Genomic DNA, 23,697 nt, shown 5'->3' on the forward strand with positions numbered 1-23,697 from the left:
TATAATGTGAGAAAAGTCGTCAATGGCAATTGAAATACAAAATAAGCGACTTTGAATATGATTTTATCAAACTTTCAATTTATAATAATATGATGTTCATTCAGTATTATTTGTATTAAATCCAAATGATCATTTTCTACACATACATATTTTCTGTGATGATTTACAATAAAATATTAAATAACTATGTTAAGAAAAGTTATTAGTTGTGCTTCAAATACGAATGTAGGTGATTTTGAATATGATTTTTAAAATAATTTTAAATATTTTTTGTTTCAATGATAAAATACACATTATGTATTAAACGATCATTTTCTTGGCATAGTTTCTTAAAAATAAATATTAAATACAATAAAAGAAAAGTTGTCGATTGTGGTTCAAATACAAGAGGAGACGATTTTGAATACGATTTTTATTTTTTTTAATAATTTTAAATGTTTTTTTTCTTTTTATAATAAAATACATCATATAAATTGAATCATTCGGAATATTTTGAAAAATATAATGCTATTCAAAGGATCGTTTTTTGTGATCATAAAAAAATATTAAAAATTATGTAACAAAGAAAGCTAACAATTGAGAGTTTATTATGAAAGAAGGCGATTTTGACAACGGATTTTTTTTATATTTAAAACATTTCTTTTCAATTATAAATTATATTGTATAATTTAAACTAGGTATGTTTTAATAAACACAATACGATGTAGAGGTGATTAAATTGAACGCAGCATTAAACAATCAACCATAATATCAAATGAAATATACTTTTTTGTTGATATTAAATCGTCGTTTTATAAAATAAGTTGAATAAAAAATAATTGAGTTTTTATATACTACAGATTTTCCAAATTTCCCGGCATTGTTCAGAAGTAAAAAAAATGGATTTTTTTTTCAGAATACATATGTATAATATAGTCTACGAGTACGCGATCTAATTTAAAGTACTACGAAATAGTGTTTACACAATTCGGTTACTATAAATTTGTAACTAAAAAACACACAAACAATTCCTTTATATAGGTATAATAGAAAAATCTATATAATGAAAAAAATAATGGTTTCCAAATTGACTTTCGCAATATTTTTACTTATTATTACTTACCTCTTATTAAGTTCACATGGTTTTCGTGTTAGTGGTCATTTTTTATATCTCTTATCTCTTATCCGATCGTTTTCATACTTTGCCATATTGCTCATTTTGGTCATCAATATACGTTAATGTATCGTCTGCCATTACGTTGGAGATAAAATATCGTATAAAATGCGTATCAAATATCCAGAATCTCGGATACGGTGACGTCTATGACGGTACGGCAAGCTGCCATAATCTATCTTCAACCTTTTCGCCTTGATATGGCCATTTCAGATTTTAATTGTTTAAACGCCTATAATTCACTCTATATTTTATAAAATTTGCTCTATAGGTTCTCGTTATCTGTAATATTTAAATATTTATAGTTTTAACTCTCATATGTATATATAAATTTCAAATTTGGCGTCTAGCTTCATGTAATGTAATACACGATATATATTGATTTATGGCCAAATATGTCAAATCTGACATTTCACTGTATATTTCCTCAGTCGGTTTTATCTGCGAGATAATTATTCAATAAGAAGTTATGTTGTATCTAATTGTTAATATGATTTACAATAAGCTTACATACATTTAGTTTTTTACAATAAGCTTATTCGTATTTAACAATAAATCGTTTCTTGAAAGATTGAATCTCCATTCATACAAATCAATACTCAAATGATTTTTTTATACATATGTATTATATTTATTATACGAAACATCAAAGGCGGCGCATGACAAATCATCACAATTTTCCACACAATGAAATTTAACAACACATCCCCGACTTCCAGAAAGTTCGACTAATTCGTCAGAATTGAGTGGGCATAACAAGAAAAACACATGAAATATAAATAAAGCGAAATCTCAGAACGGTACTTTGGAGACATCCGAGGCATACAAAATTGCCGAGGAAATGACATTGTGCGACAAACGATGACAGCTACGTGACATATTCATACAAATTGTTCCACCGAAATATTCACACACACACACACACACGCAAATATGTTCCCACATGTATACATAATACGAGACGAGTCAATCTTTAAAAATCCCCACATGCAAAACGGTAATTTCCCAAAACACCCCGGTTACCCGGTTTAATTGTTTATTATAATACGATACGTCATGTAAAACAATGAAGCGTATAATTATACAATATCGTGCATACGCGAGTACATATGTAAGCAGCTGATACTCACACGAGCCGAAACTGACACTGTACATTAACAATATTAATTTCTCAGCTGTGTAAAATTAACTTGGCTCGGCGTGTTACTGCTCTCTGTGCCGATGGTAATATTTTACGTCTTGATATACGAGAGAGAATACAAGTTTACGTCGGTGCCCTAATGACACATTATTATGACGTTTCTGGGGTATTATTATATGACGGGGCCCGTATTCAGAGTGACTTAATTGTCGTATTCAATGTACGAGGAATGGCCGATTAATAATTTGCGATGGTTGTGCTTTGACGTACAACTACATACGTATATATACGTGTATTCTTTATGGTTCCATTAAAATCGATATGAATCTGAGATTATCTTTCATGCAAATACCAATGATACTTACAGCGCTTAACTCTCCCCCACCGAAGTGGGGGTATGCAAGTACTCCAATTTTTACGGTTTTCGGAATAACTATGTGGTTTTCAAAGCTATACACCCTATATTTTTTGTATTCCTAGAATTAACTACAAAAAAATTTATTTTAATAGATTTTGTATTATTTAGAATAGGCGTACATCGTAAAAAAATATATTTATACATTTCTACATTCAAAAGTATGATTTAAAGGCGGTGGAGATAAGTCATGTTTTTGACTGTTTGCTTGCATATTGTTGTTGATCGATGAACAAATGCGAGAAAAAGAGACAGATATATTTTCGTAAGATATTGGTTTCGTCACTTTTGGCGCGTGGCCATTGCGTCATGCAGTCGCCTGTTGGCCTTACCTATGTGCGTTTGCGTGTTAATGCTTTTCGTTACTATTTAATACAAAAATAGTCGAAAACATGCTATAGGACTAAAACTTTTTATGTTGATGTATAAAATGATTTATAAGATATATATTGAACCTATTTGTATTGAGAAAAGCTGTATTTTGATTTAAAAATACTGGGGTCTTACTCGACCCCGGCTCGGGACACTCGTTCAATCTCGACGCTCCGTCCTTCGAAGGTTAATAAAGTGTTTTTATACAATATCCGAATATAGTTTGAAATTCCTAGTATTTTCTTTTGATTTTGACGTGGAACTATGTCTATTTGCACGGCTACATATTGAAAGGAGATGACAATTTTACAGGAACCGTTTCAATGAAAATCAGAAAAATTGACAAACTCTGAGAAGAAACGATCGATCTGAAATCACAAACCAAACCAAGGTCTGGCTAACAGCGTCACTCTAGTGGAATTCAAACCCGTGACCACTCGAAAGCATAATATGCTTACCACTAGTCCACGCCACTGCTTATTATTTCTTATGATTTATAAATGGCTGCAATTTGATGCAGTTTTGACGCATTAACATAATATAGTGCATATTGGTAATAGTCGTGACACAAAAATGTGTCAGGTTTAAAATTGAAATTTATCCGAGATTGTGTCTTGAATAGTAATAATATTAAAAAATTTTCATAAAGCAATAATGACGCTTTTTCAAAAATATAATTATTAGGCCTAGTGACTTTAAGTAAATCTGCAATTTTGCTTTGAAGTTGTGCAAAAATCTATGAAAGTGATGTGTATGACCGTTATCAACAAAACTATCACTCAAATTATATTTGATGATAACTTATTCCAGTGATGTTGTAGGTTGTAATCATAATTTTGACATATAAATTCATACTTTGCATGTTATCGATATGAAAATGAATCAGAGATTATCTCGTGTATTAGTATTTAATGGACTAAGAATGACACTTAGTGATAAATGATGATTAGTTCAGTTTGTACTATTGCGTCAAATTTGTATGGAAAAAGTATGAATTTTTTAATGAAATCCTGTATATTGAAATGATTGATGTTTGCTAGTAAATATGTATGTAATACATATATGTACAAGTCTGAATAAATGAATCAGTAAAAAACCAGCTCTGGTGTTTTCATTTCTGAAATACATCTTAAGATTGCGTAGTTCTTATGTTTAAATAAAGCTAGCCTTCGTAATTTTTTTTTCGATGTATGAATAAGTTTTTTTGTGAACATATATTGAGAGATTTGTAAAGGCTTTTCATCTGGTTTGATAAAATAATACAAAGGCGTTCATAACTCTGCGAAGGGATATCGTATTATGTATTGAATATGTGATTGAGATATAGGACGTTCGGATTATCCAGATTTTTTTTCGGTTCATTTGCGTGATAAAAATGAATCATTTAAATATTTTTTTTCAAGATGGAGATTTTTTTTATGTAATCAAAAAGCTTTTAAGAAAGAAACATTCATTTTATGAACAAAAAAAATAGTATTTGATACACTTTTATAATGTAATCTAAAATACTCGCTTGCTACCATTTGTATAGGTCTTTGAGCAAAAAATATATTTTTCAAATCTCAAAAAGGACATGTTAAATTAATTTTATGATTGAGATGTATATAATTTTAAAATTCTTTATGATAAATTCCACAACTTAAAAAGGAGAAAAAAATCAATCATAAAACATTCACAAAGATACGAATTGTAGTAGTAAGATACGAATTGTAATTCTTCGGAAAAGCGAGAATAACTTTATATACAGAGAGTAGATTTTTGAGAATGTAAATTATATTGATTAAATATTGCAAACACAATAGAACCTGAGCACATAGATAAGCACCATTTTGAATGCTCTGCTTCAAAGGTTTGTATTAAATACGGTTAAATTTAGTCGATAGCTAAATGAATTCACAATGTGAATTTTCACGCTTCAAATACTAATATTGATGTTAATTTACAGTATAATCCTTTTGTGGCGTTTTGTATCGATGAACATGAACATGAACAGTTGCTGAAACAGTGAAAAGCTATATAATATATTATAATTTAATACACCAAGGGCAAATCATGATAATAAATATAGTACAAGTATATTGCTTAAGACATCCATAGCCACTATTTGATTAAAAAATATTCGACAGCTTAATATTATATATAATATATAATTTTTTTCTTCATAATTGTACTCTAGCTTACAATTTATAGCATTGCCAAATATAATATAATGTAAATTTATTTAAAAAAGCTACCAGTATGCTCTAATAGTATATGAAAATAAGAGCAAAGCTGCATTAATACCTCGATTTATTCAAATCATGAACTCGGCCATATAATACCCATTCAAAAGAAACACTCAAATTCGTATTAAGCACAACAACAGAATATGCAATCACGAACACAATACAGCTGAAAATGACCAACAACGGGTCATTTTCCCGGATTCGATAGCGGTCAATAGTTTCAGTATTATCAACCGTACATTTTATACGGGTTAACTTCGACTGGCCCGATTCCTATTAGAACAATCTACTGCAGGTTCATTCAGATCGAACCCTTAAACAAGGGCTTTTAATTAGCCCATTCGCAATTTGATTAGCCGTGGAGTCCACGGATTATTACACCGTGCAATCAGCGAACCAAGGAGTTGCTCTAATTAACCCTCTGCACGTGAAATAATTGGCGATCCATAATCGGGGTGCTGAAGCCATTGTATGTATATGTGTATATACACATATGTTCTAATTATGACCGACAAACCACCCCCTTGTTATCACCCTCTCTCCCCTCTCGAAAAGGTCGATGGGGGAAAAAATGGCTGGATTGAAGACAATATCGACGTCATGCATGACCTTTTCTTTAATGTTAATCCTCTTGGTAAATAAGAATGGAGTAAGATTTTCTCGTATGGAATTTTTTTGTACGATGTCTAAGCTTTTTATTGGCCATTTGTTTGCATTGTCGTTCCGTAGCTTGAATGTGTAAAGGTGGACATTCAATGACGTTAGTCATAGCTAGAGATAGTTATACATACATTCTTCTTATTCATCTTAGTCGAATTCTTCCTAATGAATGATCTCCAATTTTTACTAAATTTAGACCCTAAATCACAGTGTATTAAAGAACAATTTTGATTAATTCAGGCTATCTAGTATCTACCTCTTTTTCTTGCTTTCGTAAAGCATCGATCATTACGATTATATTCACTTTCTTTAAAAGTGAATATTGACTTGAATGGAGTGAAGTTTTCTTTCTTTAAAAGTGAATGAAGATGTTGAAAAAGTAACAGGACTAGAAGATTAGACAAAATATGCTCAAATGGTACCCAATAGAGTGTAAGCAAAACATATGGATATGACTAGGCTAGCTTACATAGTAATAAGATTGAAAAGTAGCCAGAAAATTTGACGAAAGATCTAAGACTACAAGAAAAGTAATCAAAGAAATATTTTTCTGTAGAAAAGTCCTTCATAAGGGATCTGGCTACAAAATTTATCAGAGTTGAAGACTTTTTGATGTTGCAATTTATTTTTTTAAATGAAATTTGCAAAACAACTAAACTACATTGCAACATATTTCAAATATTGTATAAAAAATCGAATTGTTCTTTTTAACTTTATCTATGTATGTATGTATATATAATAGTAAAAGTAGATGAAGTTTCGTTTTTATATATGGTTCATTATATATGGTATTAGTCTTTGAAAGAGAGATCACCAAATTGATTGTTTTGTTTTTATTCAAATCAATTTGATTGATTTGAATAAAATATTTTACACACAATAGAAAAATTGCTAAATCTTTACGCGACTGTTTACCTTAATGGTGGATTCATCTTGTGATAAGTACGATTATTATATGTATGATGAGTTATATCAAGATAAATTTCAATGATATCTGAGACATTGAGAAGTCTCACTAACGAAATGTTTTTTAATTAAAATGGCTGAATTTTAAATACACTTTTAGTCTCGAGTGTCAAAATTTTGACAATGTAAGATCTTCTAGATTGAATCTTGTGTAGATAAGTCGTTTTATTACGACTTCTTTGTGTGAAAAATAAATACATAAATTTAAAAATAATATTTAAAATATAATAATAAATATATTTATTTACAACATTAAGCTAATCTTTTGAAGAGACCATTATTTAATTCAAGCTGGGAAGTGTTATATTGTTACTTAAAAAACTATTATACTAAACATACATGAATGAAGATCTACATATGTACATATACGGAAAGATGATTTCAAAATTGATAGGAACACAGTTAATTATTTAATTACTTTCTTATGTATTATTAAATTATTCGCATTATTTGTTTAAGTAATATAAAAAATGGGTCAAAAAAGTGGCATAGCTTATTTTGTCAGTACATTTCCTTCATTTCGCATTATTACTTTATCTATGTATGTACGTAGTAACAATATATGAAGTTTTGTTTTGATCATGCGAAAATTTGATCTCGTTTTACGAGCGCTTCTGATATATGTACATATGTATGAAATTTTATAAAATCTGTATAGGTATACATACATAAATTTTATAAAATCTGTATAGGTATACATACATAAATTTTATGGTAAAATATTAATTGAAAGTTTGGCATGAAAGCCGATCTCTAGAGATTACGCATTGAATATAACATTCAAAGCGTTCAAATTTACCGAATTATACTTCATACAATACGAATAGTTCACCACTGATACGGGTTACTAAAACAACCAAACAACAGTTGTTCCTCGAAGTTTTCATGGCACAGATAACGTACACGCCATATCATATTAGCAAACTGCGTCAATTGCGGAAAAAAGTTCCAACTTAAGCAAAGTTCAAGTGAAACGTTCCCAATTCGGAAGCCAAAAGGGATGCCGGGGATGATGCGGTTGCATAGGGCCTTTCGCGGAAGGGTTTTAATCTTAATTGGGTTATAATGTAGAAAGTTTTCTATGTGGTGCTAACAGCAGGCTGGATTTGTAGAGCAGGTGTGTATTCGAAACGAGGGGTCTATGGAACCCCTCTGCGATCCAAATTATAAAGGATGGGGGTGGTTTTGGGGGTGGCGGTTTGAACGAGCAGTGGGTGGGGGTGGGTTTTTCGACGTGAAGCTTTACGGGCTGATAGCCAGCCCGTTTGAAGTCTGTCTTAATGTATGTTTTATATATGTCATTATGCATACACGTGGGGAGGCTTTTCCACGTCGAGTTTTCCTTCCGCTCGAGAGGTCTGAATCAGTGGAAACAATTTTTATTGACAAATTTCCACGCTGAAAATATCCCTGGCACTTTGTGAGGGGAATGCCTACGCAACGTTTCGTGCAACGCAACAAGAAACTTACATTACGAGGCGAAAAATGTGAGGCGGCCAACACGCAATTTTCCGATGTGGTTTTTCCTCGTCGTTTTTGACATTTTCATGGAAAGATTTTAAGCCATATGAACACATTAACCACAAGTAAACAGTGATGTCGTAATAAAAATGGTAGTTTGGTCAGTTCGCTTAATATAACTAATGCACATGATTGAAGTCCGTAGCACAATCTTTTTATGATAAGCAAATTTATATTAACCCTCCCTCACCGAATTGGGGTATGGAAGTGCCCCAAGTTTTACGTTTCTCGTAATAACTATGTGGTTTTCAAAGCTATACACCCTATATTTCTTGTATTCCTTGAATGAAGTACAATAAATTTATTTTAATATATTTTGTATGATTTAGAAAAGGGGTACATCGTAAAAATATACATTTATACATTTCTACGTTCCAAAGTATGATTTAAAGGCGATAGCGATAAGTCATGTTTTTGACTGTTCGCTTGCATGTTCTTGTTGATCGATGAATCAATGCGAGAGAGAGAGACAGCTTTATTTTCGTAAGTTATTATTTTCGTCGCTTTGGCGCGTGGCTATTGTATCATGCAGTCGCCTGTTGGCCTTACCTATGTGCGTTTGCGTGTTGATGCTTGTCGTTATTTTTTAATACAAATAGTCAAAAACATGATATAGGGCTAAAACATTTTTATGTTGATGTATAAAATGATTAATAAGATATGTAGGTATATATTGAACCTATTTGTATTGAGAAAAGCTGTATTTTGGTTAAAAATACTCGGGTTTTACTCGACCCCGGTTCGGAACACTTATTCGATATCGACGTTCTGTCCTTCAAAGGTTAATTTATTTATTTTAATAAAATTATTATTTATTTTTGCCAAAGTGACTTAACAGAATACATTAACGCGTCACTTGTGACCTATACATACATATGAGCATAATAAAAATACTATATATAAGAATACATATAAGTATAATACAAATACTATATACATATATTACAATTAGCGTGACATCTACATATGTTATCAATATAAATTTTTGAAATCATATTAAAATAGTGGTGACATAATAGGCAGGATGGTTTTTTCCAATTTGATGGAGGAACCGCCTCAACAATGAAATCAGATAAATTGGCAAACTCTGGTAGGAAACGATCGACTTAGAGTCACAAATATCCAAGTCTGACCAGCATCATTCAAGATTATACACGGAATAATTTTTTTCAATCAAGGTCAGCTCACGGGATATAACCCGGTGACCTCTCAGTGCTTAATATCAACGCTTAAGAGCCACGTTGCTAGCTAATGCGATATTTGATGTTTTATAGTACTGGTTGGCAATTTCTTCATTATAAAATATGAAAGAACATTTTTATTCAATATAAGTAAGTATTTACTGAACAAAATGATATGTCAATGAACTAATAACATTTTTATTTACATGCATATGTAGCAATAGGCCAACGATAATAATTGATTACTGATCAAAGAAGTAATTCAATCCTTTCTTTTTGATGTCAAATTATATAACCACCATGAAAAATCTTCATCGTGAATTTGAATGAATGTATTTATATTTATAATATATGTATGTATTCTGTCTGTATTATGTATGAAATTCTCAATGATACACGATGATTTGATTTAACGGCCTTTATTTAGTCTATCTCTCAGGCCTGCTGATTTTTTTTTATTTATATATTATCTTAGCTATCAAGCTTATTTAAAAATACATCTTAATTACTTAGCTCTAAAATTTATAATTAACTTATATGTACTGTCCTTTACAGAGGTGTCTCTTTGCACCTCGCAAGAATGCATCCATGGTCATAGCAGACCTGATGCACTCTTTATATATGTACATGAGCACACCCCTGTGAAAAACACCCCCAGCTGTCTTATTTTTTACAAACCTCCTTTACGTTTCACTTATTTGTACCCTACTTACAACTAGTTTGTCCTTATTTCTAGTATAAAAACTATGTTTATCTCTATTCCTTATTATATAATCATCAAAGTACTTAGGCAATTACTTATGATCAAACTTATAAACAAAAGACAATTTACTAATATTTAGACTAATTCTAATACTCATCCATCCCAATTCATCTAACATACTTCCAATACTCTCAAATCTACTCACATTCAAAACACCTCTCAAAGCTGTATTCTGTATTTTTTTGCATTTTTTCTAAATCTTGGCCACTAAACAAATTAAGCACCGTGGCACAATAAACCACATGTGGCAAGACAATTGAATTATACACTAAAATTTTACTTTTTTTACTTAAAATATTTCTTAATGTACATATATGTATATACGGGTCTACGTGACGAGACAGAATGTTAAATTACAGAAAACACAAATATCGGAAGGCAAAGATCGAAAATCGAAAGATCTTAAGTCGAAAGATCAAAAAAAATGGTGCATGGTAAACGGTACATACTCACTTAATTTGCGCGAGCAGGATACAACAGGAACAAGAGGAACATGCTTTTCCTCCCGTATTCTGCGCGCGCACATTAATACGGGAGGAAAAGCCTGTTCCTCTTGTTCCTGTTGTATCCTGCTCGCGCAAATTAAGCGAGTATGTACGTGAGTATGTACCGTTTACCATGCACCATTTTTTTTTTGATCTTTCGACTTAAGATCTTTCGATTTTCAATCTTTGCCTTCCGATATTTGCGTTTTCTGTAATTTAACATTCTGTCTCGTCACGGAGACCGGTATATACATATGTACATATAATAGTATACCAACTTTTCTAGCCATTTTTTTACTATATAGTCAGCGTTCATCTTAAAATTTAGTCCTGAGGCTATGTTTATTCGTAAGTATTTTATATTTTCAACTTTTTCAATTAAATTATCATCAATTTTAATTTCATTCAATATATTTTTATTTTTACCATTCAACCACATCATTTTTGTTGTATTCACATTCAGATTTAATTCATTTTCACACAACCAGTCATTCAAATAATTTAATTCTATATTTAAAATCTCACACATTACATCAACATGCTTTCCAATTATATAACAGAGGTATTTTACAATTCTTTATTACCTTAACAATATCGTTGATAGCACTTACATGCTCGCTCCCCCCACACTCTGCACGTTCAAAAATATTTCTAATATGTATGTTCTTATATTTGAAAATCTGCTTTAAGGTGTGACGTAGTAAATATAAAAATAATTAACGAATTTTTCAATCTTAAAAAACAACTTCCGGAATATGAAAAATTCATTTTTCCTTCATTAATAACGTAACAGAAAGTAGCAAAAAAAAATCGCTTAGAATTTTCTGGCGTAAACTTCGACTTCCGGTCGCCGGAAATTAACCAAAAAACACTATCAATCGTCGAAGACCTCCGTCAAAACTGTAAATATAAATTCTGAACTTCGTTCGCTTATATTACAATAGTTTGCTCGAACAAACTTATCACCGAAAGCGCCAACACGACGTGACGTTAAATTTTCTCTATCGCCATAAAATAAATAAAAAACTTCCAAAATTACATTACGTCACAAAATCGAATGTACCCGCATTCTAGACAATCTGTACAATTTTTTGTCCCAACGGAAAACGAGCGGGCGCCGAAAGTTTTCGCCGGGAAAACAAAAGCGAAAAATCTTATTATATTCCTATCCATAATAAGTAAGTACGTGCGTATCTCGACGATCTTAAACGCATATTGAAATTCATTAAAACTCGTCCCATTGAATCGAATTAACTTTCGTTTTACGGAGATTTTTCACTCCTTTTATTTTTGGCTTATTTAATCTCGGATGCTGACTGACTGGGTGAAAAAAAAACCTCTCTGGTTTCGTTGTTCTTGAGCTGAATTTCTCTCAACGAGACGTCGTTTATCTTCGGACAGATTTCCTTCGTGTACAAGGCGTCACAACTCGCTACAATTCTGATCGAAATTTGTTCCTTTTTGGGTTGACGGCTCGCCTACGTCTTCCTGCAGACAAAATACATACATAGCGAGCAAAAAGAAAAGATACCTGATGTGAAAAAATTACATCATAAATGAATAAGGCAAAGATGAAAGAAAAACCTACACCACACTCGTATGTACACATATTTATGTAATATGATGCTTTTTGTATAACAACATATCAGCTGAATATCTCAGGCTGGGAAAATTGGAAATATTACATATAGTATGAAACTTCTTTATAAAACTTTCAATCTATGAACAAAATATGAGTATAATGAAAACGTTTTCATTTTTAAATTTTAGATTTTAGATTTTTAAATGCTTTGTATTATTACTAAATTATGTTAACGATACATCTTATATATATTTTAATAGCTACTGATTTACTGATCAATTTCTATTTTACAATTTTAATTTCATTTTGTAAGTAATCATAGTATTATATTATTCTAATGTTAATGTACAGCATAATAGAAGAACGAGCTCAAAAACCTATTTACAATTCTTATAAATGCTCATAATACATCTAATACATAATACGAACTACAGACTCTCTAAAGTCAACGATCTAAAGCAGATTGTGTTTAGGTAAAATGTTTCATAGTATGGTATTAAAAATGAGTGATAGTAAAAGGGCTATGAAGTACGATATTTGAAGTCATCTATGGAACATTTGCAAGGCTGGGCGATGACGATGACGATGTTATGTCAAACAAGTATAAAAGCTTTCATCCTAACCCAAATAAACGTATGTGCAGCAGAATAGATTTGGGTTAACATATTATGCTTTAGATAAAGTGGTCAGGATTCAAATCCCATTGGTTTCTGCTGGCTAGACCTTGGATTTGTGACCCAGGTCAATCGTTTCCTATCATATTTAGCCAATTTATCTGATTTTCATTGAAACGGTTGCAAAAAATTGGCAACCGTACCCATTTTCTCACAATTCTCGAGTTTTAAGCAATCTCGAATTTTGCTGGATTGTATAAAATGCTGCAAATTTACAAATTTATCCATAAATGTCTCTGTGTATGTAATTGATATCTATTTATTGAATTTCACTGAATTGTTCAAAAAATGCTTTAAATTTACAAATTTGACCAGAGATGTCTCTATGGATGTTAATTGATACGTATTTACTTTGTATAAAAGTACTTGTATTAAATGTACAATGTTTCTGGCCAAAGGCGCATTAGGCTTGTATGGTATAAATAAAATAAAATAAAATAAGAAAATGTACTAAATTTAGCACCTCTATATTAAAAATTGCTGAACAAACATGATGAAGTTTATTTATAGATGAATTTTCCATAGAAATTGGTCTTGCTATGAAGGGTCCTAATCAGATGATTGAAGAGCATGTTTCTTCATTAGAAAATAATAGAAAATGTTTGTATGTATGTGGAATGAGTTTGAAGACATTATTTATAAAAGTAAAAACATGTTTATTAATGTTTTAGTAAATTAGTTGCATGCCAAAAGATTTGTAAATATTTTAACCACATTACAGATTATTTATCTCGTGTTAGATGCTATTTAAGAATTCGTATGTGACATTTAATATTACATATGAAATCAGTGAAATTGTTGCCAACTAATTGAGATCTGTGGCCTCAAACAATATAAGGAAAAATTTCAGATTCATCATTAAGTGTTACATTATTTATATATATTTTTTCATTCACTATGTATGTATGTTTGTGTAAGATTTGCATCTCGTACGCGATATGCCCAGTATTTTCTTTATTTTATTTTATTTAAGCAAGCAAGGGCAAGAATCCGAACCCTCCCTTGTCCTAGTAAGCAACGACGGCCCTAAAAATATTTCACTCTCGCAGATTTCACCCTGAAGGAAAAACCTTCGCGGGATGGCCGGACTAAGGCTCCATTTTCGCGCGGAAAAACCGTTGTATATTGCTCTCGGAAAACGTCTATTTTAAAAACCGCTTCAAACGCGTAAAAGTCGTACCTATACGTGTACAAAATGCGTATTATGTAGACGGTCGATCTTAGTAGCAAAGTTCGTGATACGACGTGAATATCAAATCGGGGATTATATTATCTTTTATAAATGATAGGGGTACGACTATTATCGGAAGATGTGACCCCGGGGCGGCTCCAGGTTACCGATATCAGATTAGAGCTTCATTGAATTTTCATTGAATAGGCTCAGACGCTTTTCCGACAAAGGATGACATAGTGCCGCGAACTGCTCGCAAGATTTTCTCTCTCCCGCATCTTACTTAAGAAAGCACATTAATTTAATTTAATTATTTAAATTTCAATTTAAAATTGAATATTTATCAACGTGATTGTCGTACTATCATGTTAAATCGGTCACATTAATTTATTACCAATATAATATATGTATTTTGAGAAAATCGCAAACGTACCTTTTTTTGATTGATTTTTATGGGCTTGCTCTATGAATTTTCGATGACTTTTTTATCACATTATAGACTAATGATAACTTATGTGTGGCATTTCAGTGATATTTTTTTAAGTTCATACTAATAAATGTATGAAAATAAATCGTTGGTTCTTTTATTTTTTGTTAAAGTTCAAATGACTGTACTGTATAACTTTTTCCAACATTTAAAACTAGGATTATTTCAAAGAATCACAATATCTTCAAGGATTTTAATTGTAAAATATGACTTTGTACTTTTTAATTTATATTGGAGCGTTTCCTCACACATTCACTCTAGTTCCATTTAATTTCAAAAGCTAAAGTAATGTATATAAAAACGGACGAAATGTATGTAGATATATACGTATGTATGCGGTGGATGCGTTGACAAGTATTTCATCAAAACAAATTTCAGAATGCCAGGAGTACATGTTGTGCCTAGAGATATTAAATAAAATAAATACATGCGAACGAGGCGCACAACCAATCAGCGTGAAGTGGTAAAACGTTAGACCAATAATGAGCAACGACGACACATTCTGACCAATGGCTGCATTTTAAATATCCCCTATATGGATGTGGCATGATGACCGATCGTGTCAAGGAGACGCGGGGAAGCAGGGTAGATGGTAAGTGGAGGGGTGTGGAGCGTCTGACATGTGCTCCTGATATTGAGAACTGACTTGGGACGGGTGACGTCAGCGTCAGATGTGCTACGCGGGAGCGTACACAAATACACACATCCACGAAGACACACTCACATACATTAATTCATAATTTCAAACGGGTGAACGAGTTGGATCAGCGAGCGTGTGAAGCGCGCACTAAACATTTTACTATTAATACGTGCGCGTGCCTATAAATTACCTTACATTATATTTATATGTAACAGATAACATTATTTTAATTTGAGTATCAATTCCATTCCGAAACCACTCGTTGAAATCAACGGTCACAACACTGATTGATAATTGTCTGTCAAACACAACAAATTCATTGCAAGATCATACAAATGTATATCTGGCGATAAATTTGAATATTAAATAGTTTGAATAGATGAATAAGATTCGAGAAGATTAACACAGCATATTAACTGCTATACAAACATACGCATATTCGATGAGATCCTATAATTAAATGAACATTTCAGAAATGCCAACTATTACTACAGTACTATATGCATAATATGTGGTAGCTTTGAAATAGTTAACCGGACATTGCATACACAAATTCCATTGATTATATTATATTATATTACAGAACTATTTGAACTGTTAGAAGGCTTTCAGTAAACAATATAATAAGAAGTGTTTCTGTAACCGTCTCATTTTTCATTATATGAAGATGGAGAAGGGCACTCTTTCAATGCTTTTAAAGAAAAAAACATGCATATCGCAAAATTGTATGCAAGTACAGTTTGAATGTGAGCACTGATATTTGAAACCGCAAATGTCTACAATTCGAAATGTCAAGATATGCTAGAACACTATGTAGCAATTGCACATTTAGACCAACGAGCTGACGCTATCTGTTTTTTCCCCAACCATGTTTGTAGATGTGAAAAAATACGTACAAAGGAAAATATATGAAAGAAGAGAGTATTGATAAATTTAATATTTCTTTTATGCCATAAATATATATAAAATAATCAACGAAAGGAGTAAAATTTTGAAAAGAAACTGGGAATTTATTCGATATATTTTATGTACGCTTGTATTACATTTTATGTACGCATAAATTCGATTAAAATTTAAATTAAATTTGCTTAGGCGAATAAAGCGAAAAAGAAGGATCATATCCATGGTATAAGTATGGCTTAACTTATGGCTCCAAAGCAACTCGTATGGTTTCTCAGACTAATCCCCTTTGCCTTCTTCGTCTTCGGATTTCGTAATGCACGACATTTCAAATATATGTTTTATATATTCAATGTAAGATTTCTATTTAATTATAAGAATTTATATATGTAAATGTGCATACATTTACGGTATTATGTTATGTGAGGTTATTAGACGTTTGTATTAAATTCGGGATCTGGAATGGAAAGCGTATATATGTATATTTTTTTATTAAAATAGATTCCAGAATTCAATTTAGGTAACTGAAGACATAAAAAATCATTTAAATGAATTAATACTATTCAAATATTATATTTCGAAAGCCATTATTTTATAATGGAAAAAAATGGATTTAATAGTTCAAATAAATTGAAAACACGTCCATCAAAATATTTATATATATTTTACTATTAAAAATATAAACCATATTATATTACTATCGGGTTAACCTCTTTCTACCAACTTATTTGGTGTATTTCACTGTCGAGTATGTATGTACATACATACGAGTATATATTAAAATGTTTTACATAATGAAATATTTATTTTAAGAGATGAACATTAACTAATAAAAAATATATTAATTTTTGAATATTTTAAAGCTGTTTTAAAACCTTAAAATCTATTAATGATCACAATATGTCTCGTATATTAAAGATATTATATATATGTATAGAAAAGCTTTTTTTTATTCAATACACAAACTCCGGTTTAAGCAGGCGAAAAGTTGAGAAAACGAGTCTCGAGCGCACCGATTAATATATAATATAATTATTCCCTTCTTTCATTTATCCTCAACTGATTATTTTATCGTATTATTAATTTACAATATCGTTTATCTGTTTGAAAAATTAATCAATCGATATTTATTCACTTTAATTTAAAGTTTTAAAGCTACATGTGTATAAAAAAGATTCTTTAACACTGAATTCTTATGTCATATTTTAAAATATACACTCTTAATTATCACACATACATATTTATAATTTACTGCACTGTTGAATCTAGTGTTATGACTATACTGATGGAGTCTGATGATTCGACTAAGTTTCGTACGTTGGTACGGTTTATATATTGAATCCGGTGATGAAAGTGTTTATCTTATTGTGATTAATATTATTATCGCTTTTATGCTTTTATATTCCTTATGTACGAGTCATGTGTTTATTTAAAATCAAGGCAAGGGATACGAAACAATATGAAGAGTTAAAATAATTTAATATAACAGTATAATAAATAGGTTTTTTATCTTAATTTTATTTTAACAAAGCATTTCTTCTTCGAATTTGACATTAATTTAAATTTCAAAGTCAACATTTTAATAATTAGTATAATTTATGCAAGCAAATCCTAAAATGAACTATTAATTAAATGAGCTATTTTTTAACATCAAAAACTAGACTAACGATTTTGAACAATGCTTTCACTTCCTTTTCTGACCCAAAAACCCCGTGAAATTTTGAATTTGAGAAAACTCCTTTATGGAATATATATATTTATGAAACTAATCATTCGACGCTATAAAACTAGCTCATCATTGTCCAGACTTAATATAAATTAAACATTGATAGAAATTCGAGTTGAAATCATCCATTATTTATAATTTTTCATACCCTCTGCTTCTTTTAGTGAGTACAATATTTAAGATTTTGTATATTATATATTGAATAACTTGAATGTACATGATAAAATAAATATTTATATATTTAATAAAAATCACAATTTGAAGGTTACAGATGTATATTTCAAGTCGAATTGGATTTTGTTCGTGTTTCGAACATCTAGCGATGTTTCTTTTCAGCCATTCAACATCTGTAATGTAATTTTTGAATCGCATTGTATGTATAAAATATTCAATACACCAAAATATGATTCCATCAAGTAAAAGAAAATATTTCAGACAGTTTTCTTTATTTCCTCGCGAACCTGACAAACTTGCGTATACGCGTTTAGGTATTTATGTATTCCGTCATATTACAAGTTGATGCGTACTCTAAGTTTGATTGTCAGACAACTCGGAAAAGCGAAATTCGGCGCGAAATGTTTTTCCGATTTTATTTTATGCCAAAAGTTAGATGATGTACAGGTAGCGCTCGTCTCGCTCTCCGGAAAAGTGTTTTTCTGATCCCATCAGAGAGCGGCTTTCAAACGTTGAAATAAAATAAAACTTTCACCGGATACAAGTCGACCTCGCACGCATTTGAATATCGAAATTTTTCCATAACTTTAATTAAAAACGGTGAATATTATCGTATATGTATACTATACTTAATGGTTGATCCAACTGTCATATTGGAAGTTTCCTCAATATATGTATGTATTCGGTTTCGTTTGATTCATGCCAAGTATACGTGGATCATTCTTATAATCATTATGCTTTTGTATAAAGGCATTATTCTTATTTTGAAATCGTCAATTAAAGTGGCTCAATGATATTGTTGCGTAAGGGTGGGTGGAGGATCCAAGTAAAAGGCCAACAGTCGTTTCATAGCATTTATTGATGATTAAGGAGATACACGCACTGGCAGTGCTCAGTCCAGAATTACATGATATCGCCTAAGTATCGCCCTATAAGGGATAGATCTCTCAGGACATCTTCGACGTCTAATTTGTTTACCTATTGTTATGGTCACGTACGGATATGTCTTCCCACGACATTCGATCCCACGGTACAGGTCAATTCTGCGAAAAGACCAATACCAGCCAACTCGGTTGCCATTGTTTAGCCTACATGCACTTAGCCTGTCGCTAATCCTTAATACCACTTACACCGGTCGCACGGTATGCACTTAATCTCTGGGATTCTATTCGCTTAATCCGCGGCGTACGTAACAATATTTATAACAGTTCAAATTTTGTCTTTCCGGCGCTGAAATGATTGTGGATTATTAAAAAATACTTTAATTGTCAAATGAACCCAATGGAAATTAAAACAATTGACCGTATCATTCTTGAAAGTGTACCCATTGAAGTTAAAGCCTAACAAAGCGATTACTTGATGACTCCTATGGGACATATCTTGCAGAAATCACAGCAATTTTAAGGTCATAAATACGATTATTTAAGTAAAATTATTCAATGATCAAAATTTTTGAAATAAAAGAAGATCTAGTAACTCGTATGCTAACTTTCAGGTTATGAAATGCTTGTGTATTATTGAGATTTACATACATACATATACATATATATTAAATAGTTGAGTTGCTTGAATTTGAGACCAACTGACCTTATCATTTCTGAAAATATGATCATTGAAGTAACTTGCTCAATATAGCGATTACTTAATGACTTGTATGGGACGTGTCTTGTAGAAATCAGAGCTGATTTACATTCATTCCATTCAATTTAGGTCATAAATATGATTATTTAAGTTCAATCATTCAAAATTTTTGATTTCTTTGTACAACAAAGGAGGTTTAGTAGTATACATATATAGTAGCTCAAATACTATTTTAAGGTGGTGAAATGCTTGTATTTACATGTATATAAAAATTACATGAACTATTTGACCGCATCGTTTTTGAAAATGTGTTGGAGCTTAATAAATCGATTGATTGATGACTTGATGTTTGAGATGTGGCACAGTTTTGTTAAAGCAAGATCTGACTTACATATGTACATCATATCATTCCTTATAGTCCATAAAAATAACGAGAAAAGCGAATTGATCGCATTGATATTGTACGTGATATTGTATTCCGAATATAATTGACACGAATCAAACTTTTGGATGTAATATATGTAGCTAAAGATATCAGATTTTCTTTATAAAATATGTGTTTTATTTAATAAAAGCTTCCAACACAGCCGTTGGATCACCCGTTATATTAAATGTATATTATATATAGGTATAATAGATATCGGGCGTAAAAGCTTTCGCCGCTTAAAGCTCCCCGGTACGGGATTATAATCGCGAGTAATCCCGCGCCGTACAAAGCTTAAATATTTCCGCGAAGCTTTCAATACTCTTGATTAAATCTAATCCTAAATGCCTCGTCGTTGAACTGGTTAAATTCTTCCACTTTAATGGAAAGATTACGAGAGAGCGCGACGCTGCTAATGCCGCCCGTGCGACTTTCCACCGCCGGAGAATCCCGATGGCGGAAAAAATAAAATAAATTAAAACATGTCAAAAGACGACAAAGAGGCTCGACTTTAATTAGATAAAATAAATTTATTATTAAAAAAATATATAAAGTTCGTAAATGAGGTTAGGGGCGTGTGACGTTTCGGGTCGCGCGGACGTCTCATACATTATTCATGGCGCGAGTTGCGCTCGTGTAACACTCGTACGGTTGCCGTAATTGATTTTGAGATAATTAAGTGGGGAGGGGGCACAGAGGGATATGGGGGTGAGTAAATTAAAAAAGAAGTAAAAAAAAATTGCGTAAAAAATTAAACAAAAAATCCTCATATAAACTGGAGAAGCATTGTATTATATTATACATACGAATGATCCGCTGAAATGGTTGTAATGTAATGTTACATGTATCAAAAATGTGAAAAATAATCTTAAAAATAGATAGTTAAGCTTTTTACTTACCTCCTTTACGTTTCACATGGCTTTCGTGTTAGTGGTCATTTCTTATTACTAGCTTCACACTGTTAATTAATTCAGTGACATATCTGCTCGTCAAAAAATTGTGATCTGATTTTGAACCACTTCCACTCTTCAGGTCGCTTTGATATCTTAGCAAAATACGAGGCTAGTTAACATTGAAGTAAGTTAATGTCTCCGATATGAAACTAGAGGAGTTTAATCAATTAAATCATTAAAAATCACATCGAAATCTTGTGTCAGGTTGAAGCGATGACTGATAGCTATCCAAACACGTCTTTCTACCCTACTTTACAACGCACAGGCTAAACAGTTAAACATTAGTGTTACTCTGCATTGAAGAAAGAGACTGCTCTAAATTAAGTGTCTCAAAGTCTATTTCGAAAATATATTATATTAGATTTATTCGTGTACAGTAGTTTGATCAAATTTTAAGGCATTTTTGAGTTCATAATTAGTTGATATTTGGAAATAAAAACGTAGAACGGCTTTTTAAGGAATAATTGAAAAAAAATTAATCATTGTACATAAATACATATTATGTATATGACTGATAAACGAAAATCAAATTAATTTTTCAAATAAATTGCTTCGATACTTATTACCGACTGTTTGTAAATGGAATAAAACATCAAATGAAACGGTAAAGAATTTAAAATTTCACGATAAAGATGCTATGATAATTTTTAAATCAAAAAATAATGGCGCGTATTATTTTGAGTTGATATACAATTGAAAAATTATGTAATATACATCATAAAAAATTAAAATATATGACTCATTTATTACATATTGTATTATATTTGATGAAACAAAACGTAGACAACACTTTTTTTTTTGATTTTTACATATGTATATACCAGGAAGGCCTTACAGGTAAATCCCAATGCGCCTTCCTGGCCAATTACAAATACAAATGCAGCATTTTTATTACAAATCGTTGAATTGCGAGACACTGAAAAAGCTCGCAAATTAACGAGACATCTATGAATTGTACATAAATTTTTATTGTACATCAATCAAACTTCAAATAGTGGTGACATAGTAGGTAGGAAGGATTTTTAGCCAATTTTTTTTCCGGGAACCGTTTCAACAATGAAATCAGAGAAAATTGGCAAACTCTGATAGGAAACGATCAACCTGGAGTCACAAATCCAGGTCTGACCAACAGCATACTCTGAAAAATTCATTTTCATTCGGGGATTGAATCCGGCACCTTCTTGACGCTAAGCAGAAGCTTATCGTCCGAGCTATGCTGCTGGCTATAATACATGTATGCATGTATAAAAATTGGAAACGTGGAAATATCGTAGTGTGTTCACTTCTATGTAGCTCGTATAAATGCACCTATAGAAAATGTACTAACGATATTTTACCGTTACGCGTCTGTAGACTTTTTTTGATTTATATTTTCCCATGATGCCATTACGGGCTGTCCCTGAGTGACACATATGGTATTGTAACGTAGAGATAAGGTGATTGGTGCTCGTCGATCTTGCGTACGTGCCAAAAAGGCGTATGAATGAGCTGTATACAACAGCCAATGAGATCTCGCGACCCGTCGACCAATGACCACTCAGTGCTGAGAGTAAACCCTGTGTATAAATATTTGGCGGATCTGTTGCGTGACCCATTCAGAGCTGAATCGTCGACAGAACGGTGTCTAGACAAAACCGCGCGGTACAAAATCATGCAACGCATTTATAAACCAATATACATACATAAGCAAGATTAATAACAAAAATTCGTTTATTTTATCGAGGTAAGCCAGTTATCAATAGAATTTTTGTTATTAATCCACAAGAATAGTCGAAATATGATTTTTCTAAGTGGAATTTTATTTAATTCTCATATAAAGATAATTTAATATATTATCCCTATTAATTCAATTCAGATTCGTGTAAATACGAGTAAACACTAGTACGAGCTTTTTGCTCGCAATTTTACCGATTTAAAGTTCAGCACACTTCCAGTTAACCCTTTTAATCGAAAACAAAAAATAGTTTGGTCAGAAAACTATCCTAATAAACATGTTTCAATAGAAAATACTCAATACAATATAGTATTAACAGTGGGAAAAAATCCCAAGTGAAAATACGTAGTTTTGACTTTTGATTTGAAATGGACGACTACTTAGAGAGATTTGAAAGCTGAAAAGTACTACAAATGAAAGATAAAATACCCGACTGTAGATTCCAATATTCATTTTGAACAGAAAATTAACAGATTTTGAGAAATCGACCGAACAACACCAAGATATAGAAAAATCGCGCGATTTAAAAAGCACATATATCTCCGAATCTCAAGCCAATCAACACTTTTTACTACCAGATTCGTGTTCACTGGGCATTGATCTATAAGAAAAGTCATATATTGTCTCTGAAACATTTTTCTTTTCGAACAGTGTTATTATTAATGTACTTGTACATATAAATTGTATACATAATTTTTTTAAATCATATTCAAATAGTGGTGTCATAGTGGGTGGAATTGTTTTGTCAATTTGATGAGGAAACGTTTCGACAGTGAAATCAGATAAATA

Source organism: Arctopsyche grandis, chromosome 8 (genome assembly GCF_051622035.1).
Source record: "Arctopsyche grandis isolate Sample6627 chromosome 8, ASM5162203v2, whole genome shotgun sequence".
In the NCBI taxonomy this organism is placed as follows: domain Eukaryota; kingdom Metazoa; phylum Arthropoda; class Insecta; order Trichoptera; family Hydropsychidae; genus Arctopsyche; species Arctopsyche grandis.